This window comes from Selaginella moellendorffii, unplaced genomic scaffold (assembly GCF_000143415.4).
Source record: "Selaginella moellendorffii unplaced genomic scaffold, v1.0 SELMOscaffold_3, whole genome shotgun sequence".
Lineage (NCBI taxonomy): Eukaryota > Viridiplantae > Streptophyta > Lycopodiopsida > Selaginellales > Selaginellaceae > Selaginella > Selaginella moellendorffii.
This window is the reverse complement of record NW_003314264.1, coordinates 613,523-622,597: the sequence shown is the minus strand read 5'-3', so window position 1 is coordinate 622,597 and position 9,075 is coordinate 613,523.

Here is a 9,075-nt window from a genome sequence, read left to right as displayed (position 1 = left end):
GTATCAGAGCTATTCCTTAGTCTGATTTTTATTAGTGCTCAAGTATATCACCATTGGTGTTGGCATTGGAAGGTCCAAGGAGTGGGCCTATCCTTGAGGAGTAGCAGGTCGGGAAGACATGGCTCTCCATTATAGTTCATGTGTGAACTTGTAGACGAGGTGGTGGATAAAAAAGGGCCAATAATGGAACTACTTTGGGATCTTGGGAACAGTGCAAGGTTTTCCTCATTGAGTTGAGGATGTGATCCAGATGAACGTTTGACTCAGCAAACTAGCTAATGTAGGTTTGGTAAACAACTATAGTTCGGATCACGGGGAAGATAAAGACTCCAAAACGATAAAGAAGTCACAAAATTACCCTCATAAAGTTGAGGATGGTGCTCATGAATTTGAGACCAGAATTAATGACCGTGGGAGGTCAAATGCGGATGAGGATATAAGTCCTTGGAATGGTAGCCAAGCTACCTTGAATAAATGCTGGAACAACGCCAGGAGTTAAGGGTATGCTTAGAGGATGAATAGATATTCTCATCATATAGACAAATAGTCCTAATGGGCAAAAATAGCCCACAATTATCAAAAAATAGTCAAGTATTAGAATAACACGTATGATGGTGGTCTTGGTGAGTAGGACATGAATACAAAAAGTTGTATTCCAATGAGCTAGCACCTCAAAAGTAAGATCTTGTATGTCAGGGGATTAAGAAAGGTCCAAAAGGCTGAATGACTTAAGTGGAGTCAAAAAATGGTCCTAAAGGACTAATGGAAGCTTTTGGACTGAGGTGTGTTGTGCCCCAGGAAGGATGGGGAGGATCATAAGATCCAAGTATGAGAACAGTGGATATCTTATGGGTGGCAGAATGTGCCATACTAAAGTCGTGGGAAAGGTGTTCCCAGAAGAAGTAACTTTGGTGTAGAGTTGTGTGCGAACACTATGGTATAGTGCTAATGGATAGTTGGCATGAGAAACGACTGGGTTAGTCTTGGCAAATACCTAAACACAAGTGCAAAGTGTCATAAATACAAACTTATGGAGCCGATGGTGTGGAGACACCCAAATGGGCCAAGATGTGATACCTTGAGATTATGTTGATGGGTTCATGAGAACCCCTTGCCAAGGGAATCTCAATGGAAATGGGAATGGCATAGCCTAAGCTGGAAGGCATGTGGTAGAGTGTGGTGACCTAGATAATGATAGAGGTGTGGAAGCACCAATAATGAATTATAGGACTTAACAACTATGAGGCAATTAAGCAAAAGGTGCAGATAATTGGTTAAACAGGTAGAAAGTAGCTATCTAAGACTTTTTAATGGCATAAAGAAGTTAAATATTCCCTTATCGGGGGTAAGTTGTTTATATTGCAATATAGTAAGTCAATGTCGTAAAAGAAAATGCTCATTGTCAAAAAGGCCATCATTGGGACACCCAAACACTCTAGAACACCAAGAGGTGGTGTTTAGCATTGCGAGGGCAATAAATAAGACCCAAGGGACAAAATCCCTAGCGAATGATGGATAGAAGGTGCTATCCAAACGTCCAAAGTTGCAGAGATGGGAGAAATCTCTCTACCCGAATTGGACAAAGCCAAAAAGGGATTTTGGCAAGGCTAATGATGGGCATATAAAGGCCCATGAGTAGCAACGTTAATCCTGGTGTATGGGATTACAAGGTGAGCATACTCGGATTGAGAAACCACTCTCAAGGCTATCGGGTAGGTTCATCCCTATGAATACTTGCTAAGGCATGGTAGAAAGTGCAAAGCTATCCTTCTAGTCTTGAGGAGAATAATTGAAGGAAACATATGAGGCCAAAAAGCAAAGTAGTAAAAGGATAGAACCGAACCATAGGAATCAAAAGGCATAACCAATGGTGGTTATACAAGTTCAGAGTGGAGAATCAAGAGGGTGCTCGAGGATGTTGTTATTAGCAACTGCAATACCATAGAGAATATAAAATGTGGAATTATCCATGTTAGACCATATGGCGAGTAGGGAGCTTGCATCCTTGAAGGTTCCTAAAGACAATTCTAGGTAGATAAAGACCTAGAAAGCCAAGTGTAAATGGTTCCTAGGGTGTGCAAAACCAAAGTGGCATAGCAGAAGTGTGGTCTTGAAGCTAGTCATGAGGCGAGGCTATCAAAGTTGGGGAACTAGTTCCCGAGTGTTCAAAGAGAGGGCTTTGAACGAAAGTCAATAGTTAAAGACTTTCACACTTATGCATGAACCACATTATGGTGGCTGGATGACTTTCTAGATGAGATTGACAAGTCGAGGGAACAAATACTCTAGTTGAAGGTGCTGCCTTCAAAAAGGGTGGCCATGAGGCCAAGCATGGAGGAGTCCATGCATGATCACAGACATGTCAAGTGAGAAGACTTGGCAGTGCGGAAGAACTAAATTCCTAAGCTATGGTCTATAACGTGCTTTAAGTATAAGTTGGTGCACCGGTGTGCTGAGTCACACCAAGCATCTTGGATGATGCCTTTCGTAGATGGTTCGAGTCCCAACCCTTTAGTGCTTGGGTTTGAGTCCCAACTCACTAGGGCACAGTAATGGTTTGAAATATGAGGACACTCATTTTTCGGTGGTCATAGGCTCTCAGTAAGGAGACTAGTTTGGGCACACCACCAAGCGGGGGATGCCCCAGAGTCGTGATGCACGGTTAGATTATTTAGTATGGCTTGGCATATCTAACTTGAACACTTTGGTGTGAGTGGCACCAAAGACGTGGTGAATGAGATGGGGACACCTAATCTCAATTGCTATAGACCCTTGGTTGTAAGGGCTGACTTGGGTGCACCACCAAGTGTGGGGGATGCCCATGGGGTCATGGTCAACAACTTGAAGGTCTAGAAGACCAAATACCTCTTGGCAACTCTGTTAAGGTAAGATCACTAGATGATCTTATGGCTAAATAAGGACAAAATCCTTGGTTGGCTAAGGAATGAAGTTCCTAGTTCAAAGTGTTGATTTGAATTGTTTAAGATGGTGTGGTTTGGTCAAGATGACCAAGTGGGAAGAGCACCTAAGGGAAATAAGTTGTGTCCATGCGATGCATAGTGAGTCCGAGGAAAGTAGTCTCTATAAGAGACCCATGGGAGGGTCACTAAATTGGGCTATGAACAAACCCATAGCAGAAAATGATAAAGAAACATACTAAGGGTAAATACCCTTTGGACTTAGCAAAGCAAAGTCTTTGCTATGGAACCGAAAGGATACCTCAAGAATGGAGGTAACAATCCGATGTTGCTAGGTGCAACAATCAAGGATAGGAGCAAAAGACTAGTGGCTAAGAAAAGAGCCATAGGAATCATGGAAAAGAATCCAAATGACAAAGTTTGGCCAAGAACATTAATGTGTTGGGTGCTAGCAAATTGTGGCAAATGCAATATTTTCACAAAGATGGATTCCCAACAGCTCTGATTTAGCAAAAGTGGAAGCTCCAAGGGAGAGAGCAGTAAGGTAGCCAAATGATAGGGCCATGGACAGCCCTAGCACAAAGTATGATAACTAAAACTCAATGCCCAAGGTGGCATGAAATAGAAGAGAGGGTAATGGTGCCCTTAAGTAGAGAACTTCCTAGGATGGGGAAGTGGAGTTGCACAATATGTGCAATGCAAGGTGTCGGAGACACCTAGGAAATTGACTTTGAGAAGTTAAAAGTAAAAGTTCCAAAGTGCAAGGGTTATATCGACGGAAACTGAGACTACTTGAGAAGAAGTAGTGGATTGAGATAGAGACGGTGTCTCTAACAGGTTTAACAAGGACTAAACCAATAAACGGAGAGAACCACCACAAGTGGTCAAATAAGTCTCTAAGTTGGAGAGACTATGCTCTTTAGAGGATGGGCAAGGCATGGTGAGCCTTTGGTATCAAACCATTGACGAATATTGGTGAGGGGCCAAGGATGGAAACAGTAATACAAGTTGGTATTACTTTATAAAATAATTTATTGTTCGATGAGGACATCAAACTTCGTTTATGGGTGGTGGAGTTGTGAGACACAAAATCCCTAGGCCCCAAAGTGGAGCCGAAAGGGTGCCACGTGGTAGTGGCCGAAATGAAAGCCAAATGAACGTAACACGTTTGGACTAAAAGCTCTGACTTGACAGGTTGAGAGCGGGAGTGGAACTCCCAACGAAGTGTTCGAGGAACAAGCATAAAGCAAGCAATGAGTGAGTCTCTAGAAAAGAGCCACAAAAGGACCAACACATGACACGTGGCAGAGTCCAAGATGGAGTCTGAGATGGACCCGAGATGGAGTGCGAGACGGAGTCCAAGATGGAGTCCGAGATGGACCCGAGATGGAGTCCAAGATGGAGCGAGACGAAGTCTGAGATGGAGTCTAAGATAGACCCGAGATGGAATCCGAGACGGAGTCTGAGATGGACCCAAGATGGAGTCCGAGATGGACCGAGACGGAGTCCGAGATGGAGTTTGAGATGGAGTTCGAGATGGACCCGAGATGGAGTCCGAGGTCGAGACTGAGACTGGGACCGAGACTGAGACTGAGACCGGGACCGAGACCGAGACTGAGACTGGGACCGAGACCAAGATTGGGACCGAGACCAAGACCAAGATCGGGACCAAGACCGAGGCCGAGGCCAAGGCCGAGACCAAGCCCGAGCCCGAATCCGAGTCGAGTTCGAGTCCAAGTCCGAGTCTGAGTCCAAGTCTAAGAGGGTGAAAGCCCAAAGTGTTCGTCTCCCAAACCCTGGGGGGTTTGGTGAGCTCCAAAAGTATAGTGAGGGGGAAGACTACAGTGGAGCTAGTTTGGCCAGGAAAGGCCAGTTTGGCTCAGGAAGGCTATACCCAATGTTGGGTGATGAGCTACCCACTAGGAAGTCCAAGACTAGGGTGAACATGGACCGACAAGCAAAGTAGCTTGGTGAAGTGTTCAAGAGCCAGCTCTAGTTCCCCCGGGAGATCGACTGGCCGATGCTCCTAGTCCAAGTGTGGGTGGCACTACCTACTTGGATACCTGGCATGGCTCAACGGAACCTCACTCTAAGCCTATGGCTAGAGCACCCAAAGGCAGAAGGCGGGGAGAGTACCCACGAGGCTCGCGTAAAGCCACGGTGTTCCGAAATGTTGCCCCAAAGTCCCAAACTGTGAAAAGGAAGAGGAGCCATTTTCTAGTGTGGAGGTCAAGGATACGGTTGTGTGAGGAAGAAGTCCCAGAGGACCATGGGACTTAGTAGTCGGGCTTGTGGGCTTTGATCCAATAGCAGTGTTGGCGAACACGACCATGAACAGAAAGGGACTTGGTGGGGACTAGAAAAGGGGTATTGGGGAAGGCTAATCCCCATGTCTGTGGGCATCCTAAGGATGCTAAGGAGTGGATCTAGGATGATCACTCATGGATGGATGGCCCAATCCTTGAGAGACAAGACTGTGATGCAAGTGGTGTCAGACCACTGGTGTGACCAAGGTAAAGGGGCATGGCCTTAGCGTAACAGGTTGATAAGTCAATGGTATCTTGGGGTGTCAGTCATGGGATCGGGCACATGGAGCACTTGGACCAAGTGCAAAGGTTGAGTGGTGGGGATGCCATTCTCAAGGCTAGCAAGCCCAAGTTTGAAATAGAACTTATGGAGGTTGTGAATGAGACTCCTTGAAGTGGTCAAAGGTGTGGTTAAGTGACTAAAATAGAATGAAAATTAAGTCGCTTACACCAACCTTCATCCATGACCAACCCAGAAGCATTTGTTCAACATGCAAGGCAATCCAATGGTGGTGAGGCCCATGCTGAGTTTGCAAAATTTGGCCTCAACTTTATCCGGCCTTGGTATTGGCCTCCTCAAACATCATGGGGAGCTATAACAAACAAGGCCAATAGCAACTGAGTAACAATAATATACCTATACAATATTATGGAGCATCTTATTGACAAACATTGGCTAAGTTATCAAAAGCAAGCCCAAGCATTCGAGGAGAAGGATGTTCGTGAATATAAATCAATTTTTTTTTAAGTTCCCTCCTCACAAATATATGTTGTGGTCTTTGCAGTTGTAGCTACTACAAATACCTTGACTGCAAATGATGATCCCTTGGTGATAGAGCCATTTCTCCTAAGGCCAACCATGCAAGAACTAAGCCAAGACGAGAATAATGAAGAAGAAGACTTTGTGGATGAAGAGAACATTCTTCCATTACCAGAAGATACTCTCCCTATACAAGACAACATGGACATCACCGGAGTCAAAGAATAAGGTGATGGTGGGGATGAACTGCATCAAGGATCTCCAGAGACATCCTTGTCACTAGAGATAGTGGCTCCAAGCCATATAGCTAGTAAAAAGCATTAACATAAATGAATATTTTCTTCATTTTCTAATTTCTAAGTGCAGATAGACCAATGGTAGTGTATGACAGTGATGGCAAAGGCTTTGAAGACCATGGTGTGCTTCCACCCCCTTTCTAAAGGGAAGTAGCTCCACTTCATTTACTCTTATGGAGTTGCTTGACAACTTTTCTATAGTAGAGTAAGATAATTGAAAATTATGCCATTTGAGCGTCAACAACGACGGATTGATGTCACTAATGCATTTAATGAAGTTGTTCAGTTAACCACTCAGGATAGTGCCAACTTCATCATGCTGCAGTATGAGGAGGTTTTTGCCTTACAAAATACCATTACAGCCCTTGAGGTGAGGGCATATAGGGATGTTGAAGTTCTTTCATAAGTGTAGTGGCTGAAACATAAGCTTCTTGGTTGCTTTGGTATGGAGAGTACAAGTGACAAATAGATGCTATGCGCTATTGCTAGACACTCTAAGTTATATTAAGCTAGCAGTGAAATATTTCTTCAACGCGTGCTTTTTCAACCAAGCCATGCTTCATTAGCAGGATTGGGAGAGTGTTCTCCTTAAGCTTGGCCTTTCAGAAGCGCGTGTTTTGTGACAATACAATCCAACAACTCTTTGCTAAAGTAAGTATCAATGTGCCTTCTTCAATTGTTGAGTCCACAATAGCATGGTTCATTGACAAGAAGTACGTGTATCTATTTCTTAGCACTTAGTACCATTTTATTATTTTGTGCAAAGACCTATGTAGAAATTGGGCAGCTACACAACAATTAAAAGAATTATTTGACACTACTGAAACACTATATTGTAAGTTCTCTCGTTTTTGCATCGAGAAGGCTATGCTTTGGCCATACAATCTTGCTTATACATGTTTGAGGCCGTCTCACATTCTGGTAAGCAATGGATTGCCTATGAATTAAAGTTCCCTCACTTGTCCTTTCAGATTGCACCAAACAATGAATTCAGTTGTTTCTAATTCACCTTCAATACTAATCTCCGCACACTGAATTACAAAGTGGTCTATGCATTTGAGATTGGAGGAGCTTTGGTGTGGGAGGAATCCATAATAAATGTGGGTGGGCCACATGCAAAAGCCATTAAAGAGGCTGTTTGCCAAATTCCAGGATCGGGAAGTTTAATTTTCACTTGGCTCACTAAAGTAACTTTGTGTTACAAATGTGTGGACTCTTTATGCTTAGGGAAGGAGCCACATATTGGCATCCCAAAATGCCAACGCATTCTAGGACGTTAGGACAAGAAGAGCAGGATGTGGTAAGTTAAGTTTAAAGCACAAATTTTATATGCTCCTCATTTCTATATGCACAGCTATCTTTATGGGATGGTTGCTATTCCAAGCGTTCGAATGTCATGCACAGGTATCTTGCAGGTGTACAATTGCAATATTGGCAATTGCAGCCCGAGAGGTTCCAGATGAGAATGATCAATGACTTGCCTGATGAAGACTATATGAGATGGACCTCAAGGCATACGTGCCGTATATCTGGAATGCACTCAACCAATTGTGAGGTACATCAACCCTAAAGGAGGAGGGCGATTGACACAAGTCTGTGGATTCCATCTTAGAGAACCTTGCATTTACTGACTACAACGCAGTGCTTGAGTCTAGACTCACCGAACTTGGTGAAGGTTATGAGCAGGCTATGGAGGCATGTGTGGCTGTGATGGTTTGGCATTACCTATTCATTGAGCTAAACGTAGTGGGATATTTACTCCAAGATGGCTTCTAACACTCAATGTGCATGGAAGCTCGTTAGAGGCCTTACAAGGGTCCAGCATTGTTAGGTGGGCTTTCACTCATTGGGAGAGATGCTTTGTTACAGGTCTTCCGGGTAAGGATAATCATTCCTCCCATGGAGTTCACCAACTGCCTAATCTTTGATCATGACTTTAGAGAGAACTTCCACAGTTGGATTGTGGACATCATTCGAGGTAACTATTTACTTTCAGAAACAACTAAAACTCTTGTATGTTTGAACATTTTATAAATATGAGCCCGAAAGAGTTATCCAAGTTCCATCCCTTTGCAATTGATTCTCTAGAGTTCCGACCGGGAGAGCCTAATTGGATCCACATTGAGAGATAGGGTACATCATCTACTCAATTTTCCAGGTTCTCCACATGCACACGAGAAGTTTTCTTCCCTTTAACATACTTGTCAATGGAGTGGATCACAAGATCCACCGGACACTCCAAAATCTAGAGAGTTTGTATGGATTAGGCTGATGTTGTGGAAGTACTATAATCTAGACACTTTCACAATAAAAATAGATAATTATCTTGAAATATATTTCACACTTTGAAAGAGACTCTTTCTAGTTCATTGGCGAAGTTAAAGGTAAGAATATTTGAAATATTCCACAAATGCCTATTATAGGCACTTGTGGCCCTTGGTACCCTTTTGGCTTATGCTTGCCTCACCAAGGGTAATCACTATAGCTTCTAAAGCAGCTCCTTGTTTAGGATTTGGGTCAAAAGTATTGAGTTTGGGTGCTACATGATGCACATCCTCGCTTGAGGAACTCTCAACTTGTTTCATAGTAGAACCAAAATCACCCTTTGGGTCTGTGAACTTGTTTTTGCTTGCATCTCGAGCAATAACATATCCCTTGTTGTCACTTTCTTTAGCAGGACTTTTCCCCTCGGTGATTGGCATAACATTAGAAGTAGTCTTGGGCTGCCTTGTCGAAGGGATTATCAAGTCTTGAGAAGAGGAGGCATCATATAGAATCCTCGATCCTGTCCCTTG